The sequence below is a fragment of the Pristis pectinata genome, chromosome 44 (assembly GCF_009764475.1).
Source record: "Pristis pectinata isolate sPriPec2 chromosome 44, sPriPec2.1.pri, whole genome shotgun sequence".
NCBI lineage: Eukaryota > Metazoa > Chordata > Chondrichthyes > Rhinopristiformes > Pristidae > Pristis > Pristis pectinata.
Window position 1 is genome coordinate 2,970,673 of NC_067447.1, and position 19,451 is coordinate 2,990,123.

At 45.2% G+C, this 19,451-nt stretch overlaps 1 protein-coding gene across 8 annotated transcripts in view; it reads right to left on the bottom strand.

Annotated features, from left to right (window-relative positions):
• Nucleotides 1-19,199, bottom strand: part of LOC127566688 (NACHT, LRR and PYD domains-containing protein 3-like) — a 49,634-nt gene extending 30,435 nt beyond the window's left edge. For 5 of the 8 annotated variants that reach the window (XM_052009240.1, XM_052009237.1, XM_052009239.1 and 2 more), the window contains exons 1-2: nt 13,060-13,181; nt 8,800-8,962 (exon numbers count right to left, since the gene is read on the bottom strand). The gene's annotated coding sequence lies outside the window, so the exon portion shown is untranslated. Of the gene's footprint in view, nt 1-8,799; nt 8,963-13,059; nt 13,182-18,116; nt 18,146-19,108 lie in introns of those variants that run through there. The other 3 variants (XM_052009233.1, XM_052009236.1, XM_052009241.1) reach the window with 3 other exon arrangements.
• Between the last annotated feature and the right edge of the window lie 252 nt (nt 19,200-19,451).

A 19,451-nucleotide genomic window follows, 5' to 3' on the forward strand; every position in this document is an offset into this window, starting at 1 on the left:
CCAAACATTTTGAAACATTCCTTGCAGCTCTGGCGGGCTGTTCCCATGGTAATGGAGGAAGTGGTTCACCAAAAGTAAGGGAAGAAGGAAATAACTATTTCAACATCCCATACTCCGAGTTCCATTGTGACAAAGATAAACACTGAACATTAAGCTATTTTGGAACGGTAAAACAAATATTCCAGTGGTTGCAATTACACTGTCCCTCAATGCATTCAATTAATCCACAGGTAGTTCCAGCTTCAAAGAACATTCAGCAGTGCGATATCTGCAAAAGCAGATCTAAAATCAAGACACATTGCTGGAAATGACTTGTCTGCTCCAAATGTTCACTGGGAGATATTTAAAAACCACACAATGAATTCAGAGGTGAAACTCGTGAAGTTTCCTTCTTAGTCCAACTAACATTAAAAATGCTGTCAAAATAATGTTTTTGAACAAAAGAAATAAATTGTCCTAATTAGCTCCGCACAATCGACCTGTAACAAAAACCAATTCCTCAAAAAACTCAGTGAGTCAAGAAGCATTTGCGGAGGCATAGGGTGCAAGTCAATATTTAGGGTCAAAACTTATATCAGCAGAAAGGGAAGAAGAAAGATCACTGATATACGACAGTGGGGTGGTGGGGCACAGGCTGGAAGATGATTGATGGAACCGGATGGTCAGGGAATGGGCAGGTGGAACCAGTTTGGGGGGGGGGGGGAGTCAGGGGTTTGGGAAATGTGAACAAAGGTAGAAGAAAACTACGTGAACAGGTGAGTGAGTGCGGGAAGAGAACACTGGGGTGTGGGTTTCCTGAAACTGGGTTTCAATGTTTCTTTTTACATTTCCTCCCCTGACTGGTTCCATCTACCCATCATCCCCTCCCCATTGGGTTCCAGCCATCACTTACCAGCCTCCATCCCACACCCTCATACTGCTGTGTCCTGGTAAACCTTCCTCTTCCCCCTCAGTCCTGATGCAGGGCCACGACCTAACTCCTCAACTTATACCGTTTGCCTCCACAGATGCTTATTGACCTGCTGGATTTTCCCAGCGCTCATTTTTCGTCGCTGCGGATTCCAGCATTGCAGCTTCTCTCATCTTCGACCCTTCAAAATCTTCTCTTCAGATATCTGGGGGTCAAGCCACAAAGCCGCCAGTGGTGACAACACAGTGGTAGAAACGATGGGAGTCCTCAACAATGAGCTCAGACCAAGGTAACATTCCGGAACAGGCAACTATGAGTAACATTCACACAATTACCATCTCCAACAAGACCCAAACCACCAACACTTGCCATTCAATGGTTCTGCCATCACAAAGCTGCCCACCATCAACATCCAGGGGTCAGCATTGAAGAGAAACTGAACCAGACATATCGTTGTTGTGATTACAAGAACAGGTCGAGTGCTGGGCATACTGCAACGAAGAACTCGCCTCCAAACGCACCAAAACGTTCCCATCGTCCACAAGGACACAAGCCAGGAACCTGATGTAAGACATCCCACTTGCCTGGATGAATGCAGCTCCAACAACTCCCAAGTTCAGCACACACTGAGGACAAGGCAGACCGCTTGACTGGCAGCCCATAATCAGTGGGGAAAACAGGTATTGTTTGGATTAGCTGACAGTAGAAAGCTGAGTGCCACAAGTATCAGTGCTAGACCTCAGATACTTACGATCTATGTTCATCATTTGTATGAAGGGACTGAAAGTAATGTGGACGGATTTGCTGACAACACAGAGAAATGCGGTTTAACAATTAGTGAGGAGGACACAAAGAACCTGCAATGGATAATAGATAAGTTAAGTGAGAGGTCAAGACATTGACAGTAGGAATATACTATGGGAAAATGTGAGGTTATCTACTTTGGAAGAGAAAGTCATTGACATGTTGTGAGAGTAAAATGTTCCAGTGTAAAGTCACCCAGGATCCTTGGGACTGAAATATAAAGCTGGCATGTGTATTCAACAAGTAATTAGGAAGGTTCATATTAACATTGGCCACTATTATGAGGATGTGGATTATGGAAGTAGAAACGCTTTGATACAGCCCCACAGGGATGACAATGGCAGCAGGTACATGGAACGTAACCAACTGCACATTTCTCTCCAGGTCGCACACCATACAGACATATTGTTGTTCCTTCTCCATTTTTGGGTCAGAGTTTTGATCTCCTTCCTTAAACAACATGATTACCACATGCTTGGAATTGGCAGCACACAGAACCAACTCAGGGAGAATCACTGACAGCCTTCCAGCAATATACACATGCTAAATTATGAGTACATAATTACGACATAAAAAAAGCTCCCAAAACGACAGGGCTCGAACAAATAATACAAATAATTACGTGGAAAGATTAGACAGCCTGGCTGCTTGCTTTGGAACTCCTGAAAGGAGAATGAACTGAAGTGTGCAAAGTTTTGAGGTGCCCGGCTAAACGGAAAGGTCAATTTCTCGTAGTCATTGGGTCCAGTACCAGGAATTATAGATTGTAATGCGGCAGTTGGTAGGAGTGGAGAGGAGGGAAAAACCGAATTGCCGCGACCCGCATGCAGAACGAGAGGATGTGACGGATCTGAATCTCACTGCTTTGCCTAAACGGGCGAAGGAGTAAGATATTCATACACGTGGAGCTGGGTCCTGAAGTGCGATTACTCGGTTTAACCTTCTCTTTCTTCAAGGGCACAAAAGGCCGAATGGCCACTTCCTGTAATCATGTGAAACTATGGTCGACCCCAGGAATCGATCCAGACAAATTTCAGATCCCGCTACCGGACAGGGTGATGGAGGTAAAGGCCTCCAGATAAACCTGGACGGATGACTATGGTCCCGGCATCACCACCCCCAACCCGCTCCCAGGAACAAAACACCAGCGGCGGATGATCTCAGGAGGCTCCGTGTGAAGGCTCCACCACCCAGGTCGACCCCGGCAGGTTCTCCGCAGGAGGAGGGGCGTGGCCGCTCTTCGGGGAATTTAACCGGAGTTACTGCCCAACATCAGACATCTCCCGCCCGGGAGCAGTGGAAAATACCACCAATGGGAAATGGTTGTTCTCGCCCCACAGACAGTGGGCCCTCTCCCAGTCTCTGCCCCGCAGACATTGGACCCTCTCCCAGTCCCGGCTCCGCAGACCCGCTTCAACACAGATCGGGTAGGAATCTGCATCTGCAGAACATCCTGTGGGAAGGATATCTCCGCCCATCCGGTGACTGTGAGCACCACGTCATGTTCAGGCCCGGGGCCTCTTGAAGCAATCCCGCAGATGCTTGAAACCTGCGGTAAAATGGGAGCAGGAGGTGGTTACCTGACCGGAGGAGGATCACCCACTCGACCCGGTGACTCTGCTCCTCGCTCCACACACGCTTCCCAACCGACCTGCCGTGCTCTCTGGGTCAGTTCACATTTAGAGCAGTTCCATTTTATTTTGACGTCCGTATCCCGCCCCCAGACACAGACTCAATCTCGATCCCAGACAGTTCACACCCAAAGTAGAAACATGCTGATTCAATTCCAATCTCTTCGATATTTATGAACCCTAATTTCTATTTGGTTTCCGCTGGTCTCACTGAACAACAACATAAAATCATCAAAATGAGAAACAGCAGGGGTTTCCCAATCAGCCCGTCAAACCACCAACAAGATCCCGGCTGCTCTTATCTCAGTCATATGTTTCTGCCCGATCCTCATTTCCTTCAGTTTCAACAGATCTACCGATCTCGGTTTCAGGATGTCCGAGACTTCACAGTCCTCTGTGGTGGGGATTCACCACCCTCAGAGTGAAGATATTTCTTCTCATCTCAGTTCCCAATAGTCCACGCGTTTTTCTGAGACTGTGACCCCTGGTTCAACCTGTCGAACCTTTTAATGATGTTGTGCGTTTCAATGAGCTCACCTCTCGGTCTTCCAAACACGAAATGGAAGGGTTATCACATGTGATTGTTCTTCATAGGAAGACCCCACCACTCCAGAGATTAGTATGGTGAATCTTCACTGTACTGTCTTTAACAAATACGCAAACGTTTTTGCAGTATTACTTTTTAATTAATTTCCCTCTTCTGCAGCTCTATGTTGCCGCCATCTCTCACATCCGAGCCCCTGTCAATATTTCCACCCTTATCTCCTCCCCCTCTCCTCACCTGGATCCACATCGCTTTCCAGCTCTTGCCGAACCCCTTCCATTTAACTCTTTACACTGATTATCTACCCCCCTGTTCATTCAGTATAAATGAAGGTGGTCAACCCGAAATGTAAACTGTCCATTTCCCTCCACAGTTGCTGCAAGACCTACTGAGTTCCTCCAGCAGGTTATTCCTTGCACTATATAACCCTTGTTAGGCAAAGAGACCAAGATATTCCACAATATTCCAGCTGCAGTCTCAACAAAGCTCTAAGTAACAGGTGCGGGGTCATTTTCACTCTTATACCCAATAACTCTTTCAGTAAATACAATTTAGATGTGACATCCGTCACTGCCCTCTGCACATCAGTCCCTCACCATTTCAACACACTGTCACGAACCAGCAACAAAAGAAACACACTGAGCATGATTCAGTGTTAAAAACTATTTTATTAATCACTACTTATGATAAAACGTTAAATAAAAGTAAAAATGTTAGTATGTTAGAATTCAAAAATGTTAAACCTCGAACGTTAACCCCAAAACTAAACTCTTCGTGTGTGTGTGTGACAAAGTCCAAAACTCCCAGTTCCGGAATGGTTCTTAAAGTTCAGTTCCGCAAGCCATAAGGTGAAACATGAGCAAGGGCTTCTTCAACAACCACCGTTGTCTGAAGATAAGACGTAGACGCAGAGAAACATAGGGAGAGTAAATACGAAATCCAAATGTTCCATGATGGAACCCAAACGACACTTCAGTGTTTACTCGGTAGTGACTTCCTCACCCCGACAAGCATCCGAATCGTGGTCGTCCACACACAAATACCTGTTTCCTTCTACAGGTCAGCAACAAAGTGAACTCCACCGGATTACTTCCAACTTCCACACATGGATTTCAGTGGCAAACACAGTTATTGTTTCTCGTCCATCGATAGAGAAAACAAGCAGGCTGGTGTCTCTCTCCCTTCTCTCTCTCTCTCTCTCTCTCCTTCTTCTTCAACAACGTCATTACGTCCTTTATCTTCTATTGACGTAAGCACGCCCCACACACACATACACACACACTCTCTATCTTAAAGGGACTTTCACTGAGTCCGTAACAACACTCATCATTTATATCCCTTCCGCCAAAATTGTTGACCTCACATTTTCCACACTATACTCCAGCTAACCCGTTGTTCCCACTCAATCACTTTGCCTACATCACCCTGAACCCTCTTGACATGTTTGTTCCATCTATTAAACACTCAGACACCAGAGACAATGGCAGGTAACATGACTGCTCCAGCCCATCCTGCCATTCAATAAAATCAAGGCTGGTCCAAACATGCCCCAACTCCACTACCCCCAACTTCCCCTGACCTTTGGCCCCACTTGCAGGTCAACAGTCTGCCAACTGATAATTCACATTTGCATACGTCTGGCCTCTCAGTACTTCTCTACGAAGAAAATTGTCAGAACCTATGAACCTGCGATTAAGCAGAAGTAGAAGTGGAAGGAAGGCATGTTCCCAATTCAACGACTCACCGTTGTTGTGCCATGGAAAACACTATCAGTGGGCGTCGTTTCTTCTCTGCACTGAAAGCAACTTCTACCATTAACAGGGTTCAAGGGACAAATACAAGAGATTCCAGTTTAGAAATTGATACTGCCATGGAGGGTCGTCATCATTTTCACATTTAAAAACAAAAAAATAGAGAAAGTCAGTGAATGAGTAAACAGACGTGAGATCGAGAGAATGAAAGAGGGAATATGGGAAATCGGAATTAAGGGAAGAGAAAGTTTGGCAGAATTTAAAAAAATATAATGGACTAAGGTACAGTGAAAGCGAGTGAGATAAAAGGAAAATCAACATAACCTAAGAAAGAAGGACACATAATGAAAAGGAAATTATATTGGAATAAGGAGGAGATGCAAAGATACAGGGTGTGCAACTCCTTTAATGTGGCAACACAAGCAAATAACGTGGTAAAGACAGCGTACGGCGTGCTTGCCTCCACCGGTGAGCGCATTGATTGTACAAGTTGGCAAGCCATATTGCAAATGCGTAAAATTTTGGTGAGGCCACAATTGAGGTACTCAGTAAAGTTCTGGTCAGTTACTGGACCGATGTGGCGGCTTTGTTGACGTTGCAGAAGAGGAGCATCGGAATATTGCCTGGACTGGAGAGTATTGGCCTGCATTACTTTCGCTCGAGAGTCAGAGGCTGAGGGGCGATCTAATAGCAGTGTATAAAACTATAAGAGAAATCGACAGGATAGTCAGAGTCTTTATTCCCAGAGTGGGAATGTAAAATACCAGATCGCATAAGTTGAAGGTCAGACAGGGAGAATAAAGTCAGTGAACAAGATCCACCCATCTTCAGCTGATTCATCAATCACCTTCCTGCCACCCTGTGGTCAGAAGTGGGATATTCACTGTTGATTTCACAAAGTTCAATTCCATTCACAACTCCACCGTTAAAGCAACATCCCATGCCTGCAAAATGACCCAGACAGCTTTCATGCATGGGCTAAGACGCAAGTAACATTCTACCACAACAGTTCTATGCAATGACCATCTCCAACTGAGGGATGTTTAACCTGGACATTCACTGGTACTATCACCAAATAACACACCATCAATATTCTGGGGGGTTCACCACTGACAATGAACACAAATGCAGGCTACAAGAGAAGATCAGAGATATGGTGAGTGACTTACATCCTGGCAACACAAGTGTTGGGACAGTCTACAAGGCACAGTCAGGAGTGTGATCGAAAAGTCTCCTGGGTGTTCAGCTCTGACAACCACCCTGGACAAAGCAGCCACTTGATCGGAGCTCCTTCCAAAACTACACCACACACTCCATCTGCCACTGACACAGTGCGGATGCAGTGCGTCCTATCTATTAAATGAACTGCAGTTATTCCTCCCGGATACTCAGACAACTTCTGCCAAACACTTGACTTCCATCACCAAGATCAAAAAGACAACAGGTGCCATGTCAACATTATCAGCTGCAGGTTACCCTCGAATTCACACGTCATTTGGAACTATTTCACTATTCCTTCACCATCACTTGGTCTAACTTCTGGAACTCCCTCCCCAGCAGCTCGGTGAGAGCAGATTTACCAGAAGAACAGCAGGTGCTGAATGCAGCAGGCCACACCCATCTCAAGGACATGACAGTGACGATAAAGACACAAACGTAAGTAACTACTTAAAATTACAGTCAGCACCAAAGAACCAGGGTGGTAATATCTGGTTAATCTGACCTATGGGATCTTGCTGAACACAACTGTGATGCTTTCTGACAACAGTGACCACATTCCATGTTCCATTGCCTGTAAAAAGGGGTGGATTCTCCGTGGGCATAAATAAAGGCCTTTCTCTCTTTATCTCAAGTATATCAGTGTGCACGCCTCTGCTAAAAACAAACTCATTTGAAGCAAACGGTCACACCACCGAATTTCCTTCAGTCCTCGGTTCAGCAACAGTCCATTGATGCCAGAGTTCACTATTGCGCTGAGTACGGAGTCAGCTCCTTTCAGGTGTCTGCCTGGGGGAGAAAGTACGACAGACAGCACACTACAGATGGAGGTACTTTCTCTGTGATATTCTCTCCATTGACCACTGGTAGGCTGTGGGAAGACAGACAACCAGTCTGCCATTTGCGATTGGGGACATTATGCCTGTGGGATTCGGTCCAGTACCCATAGGTAGTCTGTGGAGAGACTGGACAGCAGACACTGCAGTCTGGCGACTGGGAACACTTTCCACATGAGATTCTGTCCAGTACGCACAGGCAGTCTTTTGGGAGATATACGTAGAACAGTGCACACCGGGTATTGGTGACACGTTTCGGATGGCATTGCGTCCATTAGCCATAGGCAATCTGTGCGTAAGTAGTCTGTTTCTGAGCTAGCCGCTAAATTTTATCTGGGATGCATTGACTTGCATCCATCCCCTGTGCTCCACAGCTCAGCGTTCCTCAACTTGTGGTTATGAGATTGAGCAGGATAAATTTCACACTATATGAGCTCTAACATTGTTCCACTTCTCTTTCATGAGTTCTTAATGTGAATCCACACAAGATGTAGTCCCCAGGTCTTCCTCCACTGAAACATTGGGATCCTTTTTATCCACCTTTACAAATATGTGTTTTCAGCGAATCACTTACTCACAGAAATACAGCCCAGTGGCTCGTTACTGGGCCCTTGTTCAAAGGATGCAGGATACTGCAGCAGTGGTACTTCCTGTGGAATATACTGCAAACTCCCACTGCCAATGACCAACATTGTAATAGCATTTACTTCCAGCTTGCAGTAGCCACAGGAATCAATGACTAGTTGTTGCAACTGATAGTAATTCCCTATTTTTGCAGTTACTACAGAAGGACTGCGCTTGTATCATCTTAAAATGGGGGAAATTTTCAATTTGACATGGTTGTGATGTAACACTCACATGAGGAAATATCAGAACAATTGATCAAAAGCTACCTTAAAATGCAATGAGGAAACACTTTGAGGGAATGCAAACAGTTTTTAAGAGCCAGGCTGCTGAAACAACGTTACCACATCTGGAGCGATTGAAACTGGGTCTGCAAAAGACATAACTTGACACTTCTGGGCACACTCAGTCTCACCCAAACTATTTTCTGGCTTCCTTTGTACAGACTTACAGGACCAGTGTTTGAGTAAATGAGACTCACCACACTTTCGCCTGGCTGACTTAATGGAAACGTTGAGTCAAAGGTTTCTCCCTAGTTGGCACTCTTGAGTCCTGGGTCTGGTTCACTTGTTGGTGCTTCCGAGTCTTCAGCTACTGTTTACTTCCAATTGCGGGCTTTCTTCAATCAGTCTCTCACCGCAGGTCTAATTTTTACAGGACAGATAATGAAGTAGGTCAGCAATACAAAGGAGAACAAAACATTTCTGGTCAGTGTTCCTGAAAGCAAAACTCAGTGAAATTCAAAACTTGAATACGAATATAATGATCTTGGTGACCAACTGTATGATTGTCCTCATTTCACAACACCTGAAATGGGATATGAAGGAATTATCGTTTAGTTCACAAAAGGACATAGGAGCAGAATTAGGCCATTCCGCTCATTCAGTCTGCTCCGCCATTCAATTATGCTTGACGTTTATTCCACCCCGTTCTCCCGCCTTCTCACTGTAACCTTTAAGCTCCTGACCAATCACGCACCGATTGCTGAAGAAATTCTTCCTCATCTCGGTTTTTAAAGGAAAATCCTTCATTCTGAGGTTGTGCCTTCGGATCCTCAGCTCTCCCCCTAATATAACCATCCTCTCCATTTCAGTATTTGTTAGGTTTAAATAAGAAACGCCCCTCTTCCTCATCCTTCTGAAGTCCATCGAATACAGGTCCAGAGCCATCAAACGCTCCTCATGTATTAAGCCTTTTATTCCTGGGAACATTCGTGTGAACCTTGTCAGCAACAATTATAATGAGCACCTTTCCAGGAATAACATGCAACTTGTTGGCAGGATAATTTAATAGGAAGCGCTGTGGATTCTTTACTGCTCCCATTAACTATCACGAAATGAACACTGCTACACGAGTCCATTTCCCTGGAGAGAAACTATTCCCAGGTAAATGTAATAAAAAACAAAGAATGCAAGAAACACTCATCAGGTAAGGAACATCCGTGAAGAGAGAAAACAAAGTTAATGTTTCAGATCCAAGACCCATTGTCAGAATGGCTTTAAACAACTTCTGATTTTATTTCGGAGATCCAGCATCTCACAGGCATGTGCTAGTGATGGAAATTTCCTAACACGGTTAGAATACTGAACTCAAGGATATAACTAATGTTGCAAACAACCACCAGCTCATTTATTACTCATAGAATAACACAGCGTGGAAAAAGCGTTTCGTCCCAACTTGCCCATGCCCACCACAACATCCTCCCTGCTAGTCCCGGTTGCCCGCGTTCGGCATATAACCCTCCAAGCCCCTCTCCTCCAGGTACCTATCCAAATACCTCTTAAGTGTTGCATTGGTACCAGCCTTGACCACTTACTCTGGCAGCTCAATCCAGGTACCCTTTGTGTGACGAAGTTACCTCTTAGGTCTCTTTTAAATCTCTATTCTCTTATCTTGTATCTGTGTCCTTTAGTTTTAGACTCCCAACCCAGGGGAAAATACTATGTCCGCCCACCTTCTCCATACCCCTCATGATTTAATAAACTTCTATGAAGTCACCCCTCATTCTCCCTCGCTGCAAGGAATAAAGATCCAGCGTGGAAAACCTCTCCCTATAACTCACACTCGTATTCTCGTAAATCTCTTCTGCACCGTCTTCAGCATGTCTTTCATTTAACAGGTGACCAAAATTGTACACAATACCCCAAGTGGGGATTCACGAACATTTTTATAACAGCAACGTGATGTCCCTACTACGAAACTCGATGCCCTAACTGATAAAGGCCAACGTGCTAAACGCCTTCTTCTTCACCCTGTCTACTTGCGCAGCCACTTTCAACGAACTGTGGACGTACTCCAAGGTCCCTCTGTTAAGCAACATTCTTCAGTGCCCTGCCATTCACTGTATAATGTCTACCGTGGTTTGAATGTTCAAAATCAATTACATCACACTTATCTAAGTTGAAATCCATTTGCCATTTCTCAAACCATCTTTCCAAATGATGAAGATCTCTTTGCAATTCACTGTAACCTGTTTCACTATCAACGAGACCACCTAGTTTAGTAACATCAGCAAACTTGCTAATCGCGCCATCTACATTCATATCCAAATTATTTGCATACATACTGAATAACGGAGGTCCCAACACTGACCAGGGCACACCACTAGCTCCACAGTTCTAGTCGGAGAATCGTCTTTCAACTATTACCCTCTGCTTCCAATCATCGAGCCAATTTTGTGTCAATCTCGCTGGCTTCCTCTGAACCGCATGCGCCCGAAGCTTTCAGATCAGCCTGACATGTGGGACCTTGTCAACGGCCTTAGTAAGGTCCATGTAGACAACATACACTTCCCTACCTTCACCTATCTCCTCAGTTACCTCTTCGAAAACTCCAAAAGACTCGTCAGATATGACGTCGCAGGCACAAAACCATGATGACTATTCCACATAAGGCATTGACTATCCAAGTGATGGTTGATCTTGTCCCTCATATTTCCTTCCAGAAACTTCCCTACAATTTAAGTCAGGCTCACCGGTCGATTGTGTGTTGCGGACTGTGTAGAAAAGAGGAAAATCAGGGTGTTCCCAAACCGGAAACTATGGATGAATAGTGATATCCACTCCCTATTGAAGTCCAGGACTGCAGCATTCAAATAAGTTGACCCTGACCCTCACTGGAAATCGATACATAACCTCCACAAAGCTCTCAGAGATGCCATGTGACAATATCAGTGGATAATCGGGTTCCAGACAAGCCGTCATTTGTGGCAGGGTTTACATTCTATAACAGGCTGCAGAACGAAGTCGGGCTGTATCTCCGACAACAGCTCATCGCTTGCCGAGGAGCTTCACACATTCTATGCACGTTTTGAACAGAAGGGGATTGGTATGTCACCACCCATCCCGATAGCCTCCAATGAACCTGGACCCATGGTCACGGATGAGGACCTAAGATCAGTCTTTCGGAGAGTGAACACGCGGAAAGCATCTAGCCCGGATGGTGGCCCTGGCCGTGACCTTACATCCTGCGTATATCAGCTGGCAGTGATATTTGCAGACATTTTTAATCTCTCCCTGATTCAATCAGGTGTTCCCATCTGCTTTGAGAACACCACTATCATCCCGGTACCAAAGAAGAATAAGGTAACGTGCCTTAATATCTACGGCCCTGTGGCTCTGACATCCACCATCATGAAGTGCTTCAAGAGGCTGAAAATAGTTCGCATTAATAGTGAACCACAGGTACATAACTAAATGTTGCAAACACCGAACATCTCATTTATTCATGGCCTTTCCCAGTGAAGGGTGGGATGAGAATTCATTATTTCTCTGAGTAGCACTGACAGCTTCCAAAGTAACTCTGGAGTTATAATGTACGGATACAGGGCCATTTGCACAACTGGTCCATACTAACCACGATGCCACATCTAAGCTAGTCCCATTCGCCAATGGCCCATAATCTTCTCACCTTTCCAATCCATGTTCCTGCCCAACTGCCTTTCAAAAATTGTTGTGCCTGCCTCAGACGTATGTTCTGGTAGTTGATTCCATATAGATACTACCCTTTGTGTTAAAATTTACACCTCAATTTCATATGAAATATTTCCCCCGTCACCTAAAACTTATGGCCTTTCGTTGTTGATTCCCCAACGCTGGGAAAACGACGGAATGTATTCTCCCCATCTTTGCAACTCGTGATTTCACATCCTTCTATAAGATCGACTTTCAGTCTCCTACGTTCTACAGGATAAAGTCCTAACCTGCTCAACCTCTCCCTATAATACAGTCTCTCATGTCCTGGGAACACCCTCGTTAATTTTCTGGGCACTTATTCCAGTTTAATCACATATTCCCCATAGCAGGGCGACCAACGCTGAACACCATACTCCAATTTCGTCCTCACTAACGTCCTGCAGAACCGCACCAAAACCTCTCAACATTTATCAATGCCCCGACTTATGAAGGCCAACGTGCCAAAAGCCTTCTTCACTACCCTTTTAGTAGACCATGTACTAATAGTCACGAAGAAGACACGCCAGCGGTTCTACTTCGTTTGGAGTTTGAGGAGATTTGGTATGTCAGCAAAGACTCTTGCAAATTTCTATGGAGTTATGATGGAGAGCATTGTAACTGGTTGCATCACAGTCTGGTATGGAGGCTCCAATGCACAGGATCGCAAGGTGCTGCAGAAGGTTATGGACTAAGCCAGGTCCATCACCGTCACAACCCTTCCCGCCATTGAGGACATCTTCAAGAGACGGTGGCTCAAGGAGGGGGCATCCATCAGTGAGTAACCTTACCATCCGCAACATGGCCTCTTCTCGTAACTACTATCAGAGAGGAGATACAGGAGCCTGAAGACCCACACTCAACGATTCCGGAACAGCTTCTTCCCCTTCGCCGTCAGATTTCTTAACGACCTATTAACCCATGAACACAAACTCGTTATTCCTTTTACATTACACTATATATTTATTTCTTAATTTATAGATTGTTTATGTCTTTACACTGTACTGCTGCCGCAAAATAACAAATTTCATGTCGTATAAGACCGGGAAAATAAACCTGATTCTGATTCTGACTCAATGGTCCCACTGTTCTGCAACACTCCACAGGGCCCTGCTGTTCACTGTGAAAGTCTTACCTGGATTTGACCTTTCAAAATTCAACACCTTGCACTTATCCAAAATAAATTCTATTTGCCATTCCTTGGCCTACTAACTCAGCTGATCAAGATTCCGCCTGTAATTTTGACAACCTCTTTTCTGCTGACTATTTTAGTGTTATCTGCAAACGAACTTACTATGCCTTGTACATTCTTGTCTACGGGTTAGGAAGGTGTGGGCATGCTATGTTGGCACCGGAAGCGTGGAGACACCTACAGGCTGCCCCCAGAACACAATGCGCAAAATATATATTTCACATTGTGTTTCGAAGTACATAAAGATATCTCATGACCTCTAATCTAAATCGTTGATATTTATGACAAACAATGGGCCCAGCACCTACCCCAGAGGAACATCGCTGGTCATGGGCCTCCAGTCCGAGAAACAACTATCCATTATCATCCTCTTGTTTTCTACCTTCAATCCAATTAGCAATCTCTCCCTGGTTGCCATGCGGTACAACCTTCCAGAGAAGCCAACGTTCAAAGGACCAGTGTCTGAGTAAATGGGACGAACCAACTGAATGATTCGAAACCTTGAATCAAAGAGGTTCTTTCCCGTTGCTGCACTCACTGCTGGGGCTGGTTCATTTGTTTCTGGTTTTCTTCCAATTGTGGGCTTTTTTACAGTCAGACACTCACCCCAGATCTATTTTTAACCGGATAGATAATGAAGCACGTGGAAAATACAAAGGAGAAAAAAACATCTCTGGTCGGTGTTCCCAAATCTCACTACAAAAATAATGATCTGAAGAACAAATATATAATTGTCCCTCTCACTTCCCAACACCTGAAATGTAATACTAAAGAGTCATTGTTCATTTCACAGTCAGAGACAATTGTAATGAGGGCAATTCCAGTAATAACCTGCAATTTGGTCGCAGGATAGTTTAATGGGAAAGGCTGTGGTTTCTTTATTGCCCCATCAAGTATCACAAAAGGGGCCAGCTGTGCACAGGCACATTCTCCAGGAGACTTAAGCCTTCCCAAGGTAAATTTCAGCTAAAAACTCTAAAATTCTTGAAACATTCAGCAGATAAAGAACATCCGTGGAAAGAGGAATGAAGTTAAGTTTTGATGTCCAACACTCTGTCAGAATGGCTTCCAACAATTTCTGCTTAATTTCAGATCTCAGCATTTTTCGAAATTCTTCGATTTCCACCGGCTCATAGGTGAAGTGAGTGGGAATTTCCAAACATGTTTCGAATACTGAACCCGATGTTCATTTCTCATGTGGCAAACACGGAACTACTCATTTATTCACGGCCTCTACCAGTGAAGGATGGAATGGGAACTCATTCTCTCCCCAGACTGGCACTGACGGATTCGAAAGGAACTCCAGACTCAAACATCTGAGCCCAGAGCAGAAGTGTTTGCTCAACACCTCATAAACCCCAGGCTGCCTTATCAATGGCGCCCATCCTCCCTGGCTCAGAAACTGTCTGATATCCCGGGAACCACTTTCCAGAGACACACAGTCTGACGTGTCACTGACCCACCCCGACAACATCACACATCGTCCCCGTGTTTCACACCAGGTGGTGTAGTTATTGGGTTCCCACAGCCACTGTGAGCAGGACATAAATGTTCGCTCAACACCTCATAACTCAGGCAGCCTGATTCCCGGACCCATCTGCCCCGGGTCACACACACCGTCTGATATCCCGGCTCATCGGCCAGGGGTCAACACACTGTCTGATAACCAGGACACACATCCCGACCTGCTGCTCACCCACCGAGGCGTCACACGGTATGAATGCATCGGAGCTCATCGTGCGTGAGTCCTTGAAAGATGTGGATCAATTTTGTTAAACAATGCACTAAATTCGCCAAATTATCTCCAACACAGTCAACCCTGTTAGAACCAAAAACGCAATGATGAAAGAACTCATTGAGCCAAACAGCACATCTGGAGGCAAAAGATGTAAGCGGATACGAGGGGATGGAGGGGTGAGACAAAGGACGGCAGGAGATATGTGGAACTGGCTGGGGAAAGGGGATGGAAAAGGTGAGCAAAGGGAGTGTGTGTGGGAGAACACCAGGAGTCTGTATTACCCGAAATTACCCTCCACCACAGTTCAATCTACCCATCATCCCCTCCACACCTGGTTCAACCTGTTGCCTTACAGCCTCTATCCAACCTTCCCACCAGATGCTGCTTGACCTGCTGAGTTTTTCAAATATTCTTTTGTTACAGATTCCAACAAATGCAGTCCCTTTCCTCTTTGACCCTGTAAGATCTTCCCCACTGGCATCTGGGATCTTGTGCCACAAACTCACCAGTGATAGCGGCCTCAGTGGTAAACAGATAGGACGGAGCAACCATAGAAGCCCTCAATAATCAATCCAGTCCAAGGCAACAGTTAGGCATAGACATCTGTGAGTAACATTTATGCAACACGTTTTTCCGGCAATGACCATCCCGAAGAAAAGAGTCAAACCACCAACATTTGATATTTAATGACACTGCCATCACCGAACTATCCATCAAGACCCTGGGGGATAGCACTGAACAGAAGCTGAACCAGTCACATCGATATGACAGTTGCAAGAGCAGGTCAAAGGCTGCAATGAGGAACTCCAATTCATTTCCGCGAGTCAGTAACCTGAAGGAGGACACTCCACTTGCGTGGATGAGGGCAGGTACAACAACTCCCAAGTTCGACACCACCCATGACAAGACAACTTGACTGTCAGCCCATCAATCACTGGAACAAATGGTTGATTTTTGGATGAGCAATCACTAACTAGTTGAGTAGCACGAGATTCAATGCTGGACATGGACTACCTACAATTTATATGAATGACTTGGATGCAGAAAGCAAAACCACCGTTGCAAAATTTGCTGATGACAGAAAGATAGGTAGTTTAGCAAATTATGAGGACATAAAAAATCTGTAAAAGTATACATATGGGTTGCGAGGGAGACGTATTACGATGTGGGAAAATATGAGGTTATCCACTTTGGAAGCAACGATGAGAAAACAAAATTCCATACATGCAGTGAGAGTTCAATGTTGCAGTACAAAGGGACCCAGGATCCTTGTGCGTGGAAGACCAATCTATCATGTATATACAGGAAATAATCAGGAGAGCTAATGGAATGTTCGCTCTCTTTTACAAATGTGAAGTATAAGAATAAGGAAGTTTTGTTACAATTTACAGCGATAACATGGTCACCGAGCACAAGAGATGCCATGACCTGCAGATCTTCCTCCGGGTCACACAACATTCAGACGTGCGAATATATCGCCATTCTTTCTCCGTTTTTGGGTCAACTGCCTCCCCAAATAACATCGCATGCACTGCATTAGGTGGGATTGGGAGCTCTCGAAACCTGCTCCAGGACAATAAATTACAGTCTTCAAGCAATACACACACGGCTGAAACATTCGAAAAGTACAACACTAGACAGGCCATTCGGTCCAGATGTTGTGCCCATTAGTACAGAACTACTAATAAACATACAAAAACAAGCAAGACTGGAACAAACAGTGAGCATCACAATCAGACTGAAATATTCGACAGAGAGTTGTTTGCTTTGGAACTCCTGCTGCAAAACTGAATTCAGGTTCGGAGATATTTAAGCCACCCAGAGAAATGGAAAAAAGCCTATTCTCGCAGTAGAAATGTCAGACACCAGGAATCGCAGCTGGTGAGATCGGAGAGGAAATCCAGAAGCAACCCCACATACAACCAGAGAGACCAGCTCTGGAAGTCACTGCCTGACGTGAATGGGTCGAAGGAGTTTTGTTTCAAGTTGGCAGGCTCACCTTTGATCCCATGTGATCTTACATTCCGGACCAGCCAGTCACGTGGGACCATCTCAAAGGCCTTGTTAAAGTCCATATAAACAATGTCTGCCGCTCTTCCCTCGTCAATCATCTTGGTCACTTCATCAAAAATCTCAATCAATTTTTGAGACAGGATTTCCCATGCAGAAAAGCCACGCTGACTATCCCTGTGTAGATATATCCTGCCTTTCAGAATTCCCGCCTCTAACTTTTTCACCACGAGTGTTTGATTCATCAGCCTGTTTTCTCCGTCTTGTCCGTTGCAGTCCTTCTTAAATAAAGGCACAACATTACCACCCTCCAGTCATCTGGTACCTCATCCATGGCTAAAGACGACACTAGTACCTCTGTCAGGGTCCCAACAATTAATTTTCTCGTTTCCGGAGGATACACTTGGTCACGTCTCAGGGACTTATTCAACTTCATGTGCATTTAGACCGCCATAACCTCCTGTTCTGTAATGTGGATATGTTCCAAGACAACATCCTTCTCTGCTCTTAGTTCCATTTCTTTCACGAACTTTTAACAAATATTTCATTTTTTAAATAGCTGCAGACTGCCCGAGGGGCTTCTCTCTTCTGCCCGACGCATTGTTGCTGTGGGGTGGGGTGGGGTGGGGTGGAGGGTGGTGGCAATTGCCTAGGATGCCACAAGAACATTTCCAACAAAACACAATATGCGTAAAAAAGAGCCGTGTCCTGCAGTGCAGCTCCTGCAGGGGAACTGACATCCCACAATCACCCACTGATGTTTACCGTCACTACTTCTCACCTCCACAGCACAGATTCCACACCTCGCTCTGGAGATGTTGTTTACACTGAATGAATCGCAGAACCCGATCAGCACAGAATGAGGGTGTTCAGGCCAACCACCCAATGAGAGACTCTCCTTGACTTACCCCTCAGACTCCATCCCGCTCACATTTCCCGCTGTCCTGCCCTTTCAGCTCCCCTCCTGTCCACGTGGAGTTCTGGGCTTCTTCGGCTGAAGGAGGAAAGTGCAGAAACCACCGATGGAAATGTGAGTCCTTGGGAGTGGGAGGCAGCAGACCCACCGGGGTCGCTCTCTGCACACACAGACGTAGCTCAGGACTCTCGGACATGCTCGTTAGTGCTGATATTTTACCCACAACTGGCCCGGAAATGAAGGGCTACAGTTACCTCTCGAGTTCACAAAGACAGGCTGCTGTAAATCACTTGATGCAGGGGTGCAGAGAAACGGCTTGAAGGGGAGCGGGTTTCATGTGTGTTAAGATGGATGGGGACACAGTTAGTGGGATCCCTCCCCGGGAGCCAGCGTTGACCAGATGGGCAGAGCACCCACATCCTGCATCTGTTAAATAAATCGGATGTACTCACCGATGCGACCAAAGGAGGCTGCTTCACTGATCATTTTGAAACTGTCTACTATTGTCCTTGAGCAGGTTTTGTGACCTTCCTACTCAAACTATTAATGTGCATATGGTAACGATGCTGTTTTGAAAGGGAGTTTGAAATTTTGACCCAAAAGTGCAAAATGAATGGTGATGTCTGCCTGGCGTGTGACCTGGAGGGAAACCTACGCGGTGGCCTCCCATATACCTGCGACCATCTTATCCCTGTAGAGTATCAAAACTCACGGAGTTTGAGAATCCGCTTGCGACATTTTAATAGCTTTCCTAATTATTGACTGTGTATAAACGATGGCTTCGTCTTGCATACACGACAATCACGGGTCTTTTATATTACAACATTTTACTCTCACTACATGTATAGACTCCTGTTTTTTTTTTCAACAACTTACATTCAACCACTTCTCTTTTGGCTGTTCCCACTTTCTCTTTTCATGGACACTTCATAGTCCCCAGTTAAGCCTGTCTTTTCGATGGAGCAGTCCATGTTCCAAACCTACCTGGGCACCACTCTCGATTCTTTCTCAGCTACATTGAAGACTGCATAAGTGTCGCTTCCTGCACCTGTGCGGAACTCGCCAATTTTATCCGCAACTGATATGCAGACGGCACTAGGTGGGGTTGGTAGAGGTAAGGGGAAACAGGAAGAAGATGTCTAGATGGACAGATGAAATCCATGCTCCCTGTTTCGTTCTTCAACACATTGCTCTAAGAATACGCATCCAGAATACACTGCATGAATTACACCGCAACTACGTTTGCCAATTAGATATGAAAATCTACAGGAAAAATGATATGGCCAGGTTTCAAAAGGAGGTCCGATCCAGCCATTACTGTTTAGGT